We start from the raw sequence: 7,967 nt of genomic DNA on the forward strand, positions 1-7,967 counted from the left end.
CTGCATCTAGCAGTTTAATAATCTCTTTCTTAACTACATCTTGCATATTAGGATTTAGTCTTCGTTGGCGTTGCACATACGTTTTATGACCTTCTTCCATAAGGATTTTATGTGTGCAATACGAAGGACTTATTCCTTTAATATCATGAATCTTCCATGCAATGGCTGGTTTATGAGCTTTCAACACAGAAATGAGTTGTGATTTCTCATTTTCAGTAAGAGAAGACGATATTATTACAGGTAATTCAGATTCTCCATGTAAATAAGCGTATTCCAAATGGTTTGGAAGTGGCTTTAACTCTAATTTCGGAGGTTCTTCTATCGATGATTTATATCGATATCTGTCTTCTTCTTTTAGCATTTGAATTTCTTCTGTTGTTGGTTCATATCCATTAGCTATAAGTGTAGCTAACATTTCATCTTCATCAATTGGTTCATTACCTTCTCCTAAAGAACATTCTCCTGTTCCTTGTAATTCTGGAAATTCTTCTAATAATTCTGCATGTGCATCTATAGTTTGAATATAATAACATGTATCATCTGCAGATTGTGGTTGTTGCATTGCTCTATCAACTGAAAAGGTAACACTCTCATCCTCTATACTTAGGGTCAGTTTCTTACCGAACACGTCTATCATTGCTTTAGCCGTGTTTAAGAATGGTCTTCCTAATATGAGAGGAACTTGAGAATCTTCTTCCATGTCCAAAACAACAAAATCTACTGGAAATACTAAAGTACCAACTTTAACTAGCATGTTCTCCATTATCCCTCTAGGATATTTTATTGATCTATCGGCTAGTTGTATGCTTATTCTTATTGGTTTCAATTCTCCAAGGTCTAGTTTAGTGTATAGTGAATACGGCATTAGATTTATACTAGCACCTAAGTCTGCCAATGCTTCTATTGAACTAAGACTACCCAGAAAACATGGAATTGTGAAACTTCCTGGATCAGATAATTTTTCTGGTATCTTATTCAACAGCACTGCTGAACAATTAGCATTCATAGTAACAGCCGAGAGTTCTTCCATTTTCTTTCTATTTGAGATTAGATCTTTCAAGAATTTAGCATATCTTGGCATTCCTGAAATCACATCAATGAAAGGAAGATTTACATTTATCTGTTTAAACATATCCAAGAATTTGGATTGCTCGGCTTCAAGTTTCTCTTTCTTCATTTTACTCGGGTAAGGAAGTGGTGGTTGGTATGGTTTAACATAAGGTTTATCCTTAACTGTGTTATCTTCATTAACTTTTTCAACTACCGGTTCTTTTTCCTTATCTTGATCAGGTTGTGGTTCTTGTGGAGTAGGAATAGTTTCATCAGAAGTTACAGGTATTTCAGGAGGTTTAAGTGTTGTACCACTTCTTGTGGTAATAGCTTTAGCTGTTTCATTCCGGGGGTTAGCATTTGTATCACTAGGTAGACTTCCCGGTTTTCTTTCACCTATTAACCTTGCTAGGTTACTCACTTCTTGTTCCAGATTTTGAATAGAAGCTTGTTGATTTCTAAATGCTTGAGCATTTTGTTCATTAGTTTGTTTTTGAGATGTGAAAAACTGCGTTTGAGTTTCAACTAGCTTCGTCATCATATCTTCTAAATTCGGCTTTTTATCATCGGTTTGTTGTGGTGGTTTGTTTTGAAAATTAGGTCTTTGCTGGTTGTAAGTATTATTGGATACTTGTTGATTGCTAGGACCTTGTTGGTTGTTGTATGGAATATTTTGGTTATAATTCTGGTTTTGATTGTAAATCGGTCTTGGCGGTTGATAATTATTCTGATAATTATTTCCAGGCCTTTGGTTTATGTATGAAATATTCTCTCTTTGTTCCATTGTTAATTCAATACTGAGACAATCTTTTGTCAAATGTGGTCCTCCACACTGCTCACAACTAATTCGTATTGAGTGAATATCCTTAGTCATCTTTTCCATTCGTCTCTCCACAGCATCTATCTTTGCGGAAATGGAATCTAAGTCATGACTAGAATCGGCTCTAGCTGCTTTAGATGATCTAATGATATCTTTTTCTTGGTGCCACTCATGTGAGTGGGAAGTAGTATTATCAATAATTTTGTAAGCATCAGTTTCGGTTTTCTTCATAATAGAACCACCAGCTGCTATATCTATGTCTTTTCTTGTAGTGATGTCACATCCTTGGTAGAATATTTGTACTATTTGACAGGTGTCTAAACCATGTTGCGGACATCCTCTTAACAACTTTCCATATCTTGTCCACGCCTCATATAGAGTTTCATTTGGTTTCTGTGTGAACGTAACAATTTCTGCTTGAAGTCTTACGGCTTTAGATGCAGGAAAGAATTGTTTAAGAAATTTGTCAACTAAAACATCCTATGTATCGATCGCCCCTTCAGGTAACGATTCCAACCAATCTTTGGCTTCTCCCTTTAAAGTCCAGGGAAATAACATGAGATATATCTGTTCATCCTCCACTTCTCGGATTTTAAATAGTGTGCAGATCCTATTAAAGGTACGTAGATGTTCATTTGGATCTTCCTTCGGCGCACCACTAAATTGGCATTGATTAGTCACCATGTGTAGAATTTGTCCTTTGATTTCATAATCTGGCGCATTAATGTCTGGATGAGTAATTGCGTGACCTTGGCCAGTGCGTTTAGCTCTCATTCGGTCTTCCATACTTAAAGGTTCCAGATTCTCCATAATTGAATTTGTTGAATCGGTATCACTAGATGATTCTGATTTAATGGTTCGTTCCTCAACAATCTCTGTTTGAATGATTGGTGGTTCCGGAGGAAAGTTTAATGGTTCAGGATCTACGAACCGTTCCTGAATATTTTCCGGATTCTCAATTGTGAGGTTGGGTTCAAAAAATGGATTATCGGAAATTTGAACTGAAGTACTTGGTTGACTGGATGACGATTCTAAAGAAAAATCAACGGCGGTTATATTTGCTAAATGTCTTGATCTAGTTACAGGTGGTGAACGTACAAAAGGTGGTGAACATCTTGCTCGGTGCATTCACTGAATATCCTATTAGTTTTTAAAAGGAAAGAAAAATTATAATAAGTTATCCAATCAATAGACTTTTCTGATTTTGCCCACGTTTCGAATAGCCAAAAGATGCAGCAGAGGGGCAGGATTCGTTTGGTCTCAATATAATTGAGGACTGTTTGGCTCCAATAACCCGGTCCACGTACAAATCCAACTATTACTACGAACCAGAAAATTTTGATGTCTATCAATTTAACCACTCAAAATAAATTTTCGTAATTTTAAGAAATTTAGATAAGAAGTAGAAAAAATTCTAAGTCCTAAAAACTAGGATGGCGAGAAATAAGAGAGAAAAAGAGTTCGTCGCAAAAGGTCGAAAAAAAAATGGTTGAAAAATAAAAGGTGACGGAAAAAAAAATAAAAGAAACTTATCAAAACTTTAAAAAAATACTTAACTAACCTAACCTTATTACTACAACTAACTTAAAATTATAATCGCAAATTGAAATTACTAATTGGAATGATAATTGATACATAGTAAAAGGTCTAAAAATATTAAAGCTTACAGGAAAAACTAAATCCCAAATGGAAATAACTTAAAAAGAAACTAAAACTTAAAAAGGCGTCGCAAAATTCTAAAGTACCTAAATCTTAGTCTAAAGAAAAAGCACTTAAGGAATTCTACGGCAAAGCCTAAAAATCTAGGAGTAAAAATAACTATAGCAAAAACTAAGTTTAAAATTAAATATGAGCTAAAAATACAAATATTACGCTACAATGATTAAAAAGGGACAAAATATAAAAATATATAAAAAGTTGTAAAAAGTACAATTTTTATAAAAATATTATTTTTATATTATTTTTTTTTTTAATAAAACTACTAATTTTACAATTTAATAAAACTAATTTAAACAAAATAAAACAAATTAAATAAAAAGAAATTTTAAAATAAAACTTAATTATAATAATAATACATAATTAGGGTTTATATTAATAATAATTAATAATAATCCGTAATAAATGCTGAATTAGGGCTTCTGTCGGCGTGTCAGAAAGTCTCCGCGAGTCGCGGTAATTAATGAAGAAAACCCCGCGAGTCGCGGGGTTCCAGAATTCAGATGACAGCTTTAAATTCGACGCGTTTTTTCTTTATTTTTTTTTTTCTGTTTTTAATTTTTTTCTATAAATAAAAGATAGTTAATAAAACTTATATTTATAAACTAAAATAAAAATAAAGAAACTTATAAAACTTAAATATTTAACAAAATCTTAAAAATGCTTATATTTTTGTTTTTCTTTTTATATTTTCGAATATTTAAAACGTATTTTTACAAAAACGAATTTTAATAAAAGTAAACAAAAAATCCTTTTTTTTTTTATATTAGCGTTGCGCTTCCGACATTTAGAAATGTCCCCGGCAGCGGCGCCAAAAATAACTTGATGTTATGCGAGGTGTATAAAAAATAGTTTATATTTTACTAGGAAAAACTATTAAATACGATACAATTTTACACAAGTTATTTATTTATTTATAGAATGGATATACTTAAACCTTGCTACAACACTTATAGGCAGTGTACCTAATCGTACAGTAGTGTAGTTTTTAGTAAGTCCGGTTCGTTCCACAGGGAAATCTTTAAACAAAGCTCAACGCTATATTAGTTTACTTTTATAAAAATACAAACATATATATAAGTAATATTATTATTATAAAGGGGGTTTTTACCGTTTAATGACCGGTTTGTCGATTTTAAAACTTTAGTCGCAGTTAAAACCTAATGTAAAATATAAAATAAATACAAGACTTAAATTTAAAGCGTAAAGTAAATAACGATAATGAAATTGCGAATAATAAAAGTGCGATAAAATAAACTTGCGATAATTAAAAAGTACGATAATTAAAAGTGCAATTAAATAACAATAAATAAAAATGCGATAATTAGAAGTGCAATTAAATATAAAATAAAGGAAATTAAATATGAAATAAAAGAATTATGCTTATTTAAACTTCCGTAATCATGATGTTTGACGTGTTGATTTTAGTTTTATGCCCATGGGTTAATTGTCCTTTGTCCTGGATTATTTAATATGTCCGTCTGGTTTTTGTCCATAACAGTCCATCAGTCATAAATATAAAGTGCAAGTGTCCTCGTCAAATTATTATTATACCCGAAGTTAAATATTCCAACTAATTGGGGATTCGAATTGTAACAAGGTTTTAATACTTTGTTTAATGAATACACCAGGTTATCAACTGCGTGTAAACCAAGGTTTTACTACTTTGTTAACAATTACACCAATTACCCTTGAATGTAATTTCACCCCTGTTTTAATTATTCTAGTGGCTATTAATCCATTCCCGTGTCTGGTTAAATGAACGATTATTCGTACATATAAATACCCCGCCCATCGTGTCCGATCGAGTGTATATGGTAATTTATAAGGACGCCCAATTGTAAATCTTTATATTAACATTAACAAACTATCATTTAGTTAAACAAATATAAAGCCCATTAATAGCTCATAGTCTAATTTCCACAAGTGTCGTTCTTTTGTCCAAACCCCAATTATGGTACAAAGCCCAATTACCCAATTTTAGTAATTAGCCCAACATCATGATTACTTCGGATTAAATAAGCATAATAATAACTTAGCTATGAGACATTAATGTAAAAAGGTTGAACATAACTTACAATGATTAAAAATAGCGTAGCGTTATACGGACAGAATTTCGACTTACACCCTTACAACATTCGCTAACATACCCTTATTATTAGAATTATAATTAAAATTAAAATTAAAATATAAATTATATATATATATTTTACGTATATATGAGAGAAGAGAGAAAATAGATTATAAATTGTGATCAGAATTAGGTTGGCTTTATAGGGATTTTCGATTTTTGGGGCTCCGCGACTCGCGGCAAAATCCTCTTCAAACTCCGCGAGTCGCGGAGAATGAATTTACAGCTCACACCCTTGGAGTCTTTCTCTGCCGACGGTTTATAATATATATATAATATATATATAATTAATATAATTAATTATATATTATATTATATTTATATACATAGTTAACTTGTAATTTTTAGTCCGTTGCGTCGAGCGTTAAGAGTTGACTCTGGTCCCGGTTCCGGATTTTTGAACGTCCTTGCGTACAATTTTATATTTTGTACTTTGCGTTTTGAATCTTGTACTCTTGTAATTTCGAGACGTTTCTTATCAATAATTGGAACCTTTTTGATTGTCTTTTGTACTTTTGAGCTTTTTGGTCGTTTGCGTCTTCAATTCGTCGAATCTGTCTTTTGTCTTCACCTTTTATTATTTAAACGAATATCACTTGTAAATAGAACAATTGCAACTAAAAGCTTGTCTTTCTTGAGGAATAATGCTATGAAATATATGTTCGTTTTTAGCATTATCAGATCCTTTGAAGCTAGATCCATTTTTCTCATTTCCAGTAGTTTTATCCAGAAAACTTGAGGTAGTAATGATGTTCATAACATCATTCGATTCATACATATAAAGCTATCTTATTCGAAGGTTTAAACTTGTAATTACTAGAACATAGTTTAGTTAATTCTAAACTTGTTCGCAAACAAAAGTTAATCCTTCTAACTTGACTTTTAAAATCAACTAAACACATGTTCTATATCTATATTATATGCTAACTTAATGATTTAAAACTTGGAAACACGATGAACACCATAAAATCGGATATACGCCGTCGTAGTGAAACCGGGGGCTGTTTTGGTTTGGATAATTAAAAACTATGATAAACTTTGATTTAAAAGTTGTTCTTATGGGAAAATGATTTTTCATATGAACATGAAACTATATCCAAAAATCAAGGTTAAACTCAAAGTGGAAGTATGTTTTCTATAATGGTCATCTAGACGTCGTTCTTTCGACTGAAATGACTATCTTTACAAAAATAACTTGTAACTTATATTTCCGACTATAAACCTATACTTTTTCTATTTAGATTCATAAAATATAGTTCAATATGAAACCATAGCAATTTGATTCACTCAAAACGGATTTAAAATGAAGAAGTTATGGGTAAAACAAGATTGGATATTTTTGATCTTTTTAGCTACGGGAAATGTTTAACAAATCTATACAAATCATATCCTAGCTAACTTATATTGTATTATACATGTATTCTAATATATTATGTAATCTTGGGATACCATAGACACGTATGCAAATGTTTTGACATATCATATCGACCCATGTATATATATTATTTGGAACAACCATAGACACTCTATATGCAGTAATGTTGGAGTTAGCTATACAGGGTTGAGATTGATTCCAAAAATATATATACTTTGAGTTGTGATCTAGCCTGAGACGTGTATACACTGGGTCGTGGATTGATTCAAGATAATATATATCGATTTATTTCTGTACATCTAACTGTGGACAACTAGTTGTAGGTTACTAACGAGGATAGCTGACTTAATACACTCAAATCTTTAAAACATAATAAAAATGGTTGTAATTATATTTTGATCATACTTTGATATATATGTACATTTTGTATAGGTTCGTGAATTGATCCATGGCCAAGTCTTATTTTCGAGGAAGGAAATATTTGTGAAAGTGAGTTATAGTCCCACTTTTAAAATCTAATATTTTTGGGATGAGAATACATGCAGGTTTTATAAATAATTTACAAAATAGACACAAGTACGTGAAACTACATTCTATGATTGAATTATCGAAATCGAATATGCCCCTTTTTATTAAGTCTGGTAATCTAAGAATTAGGGAACAAACACCCTAATTGACGCGAATCCTAAAGATAGATCTATTGGGCCTAACAAACCCCATCCAAAGTACCGGATGATTTAGTACTTCGAAATTTATATCATATCCGAAGGGTGTCCCGGAATGATGGGGATATTCTTATATATGCATCTTGTTAATGTCGATTACCAGGTGTTCACCATATGAATGATTTTTATCTCTATGTATGGGATGTGTAT

This window comes from Rutidosis leptorrhynchoides, chromosome 6 (assembly GCF_046630445.1).
Source record: "Rutidosis leptorrhynchoides isolate AG116_Rl617_1_P2 chromosome 6, CSIRO_AGI_Rlap_v1, whole genome shotgun sequence".
Taxonomy (NCBI): domain Eukaryota; kingdom Viridiplantae; phylum Streptophyta; class Magnoliopsida; order Asterales; family Asteraceae; genus Rutidosis; species Rutidosis leptorrhynchoides.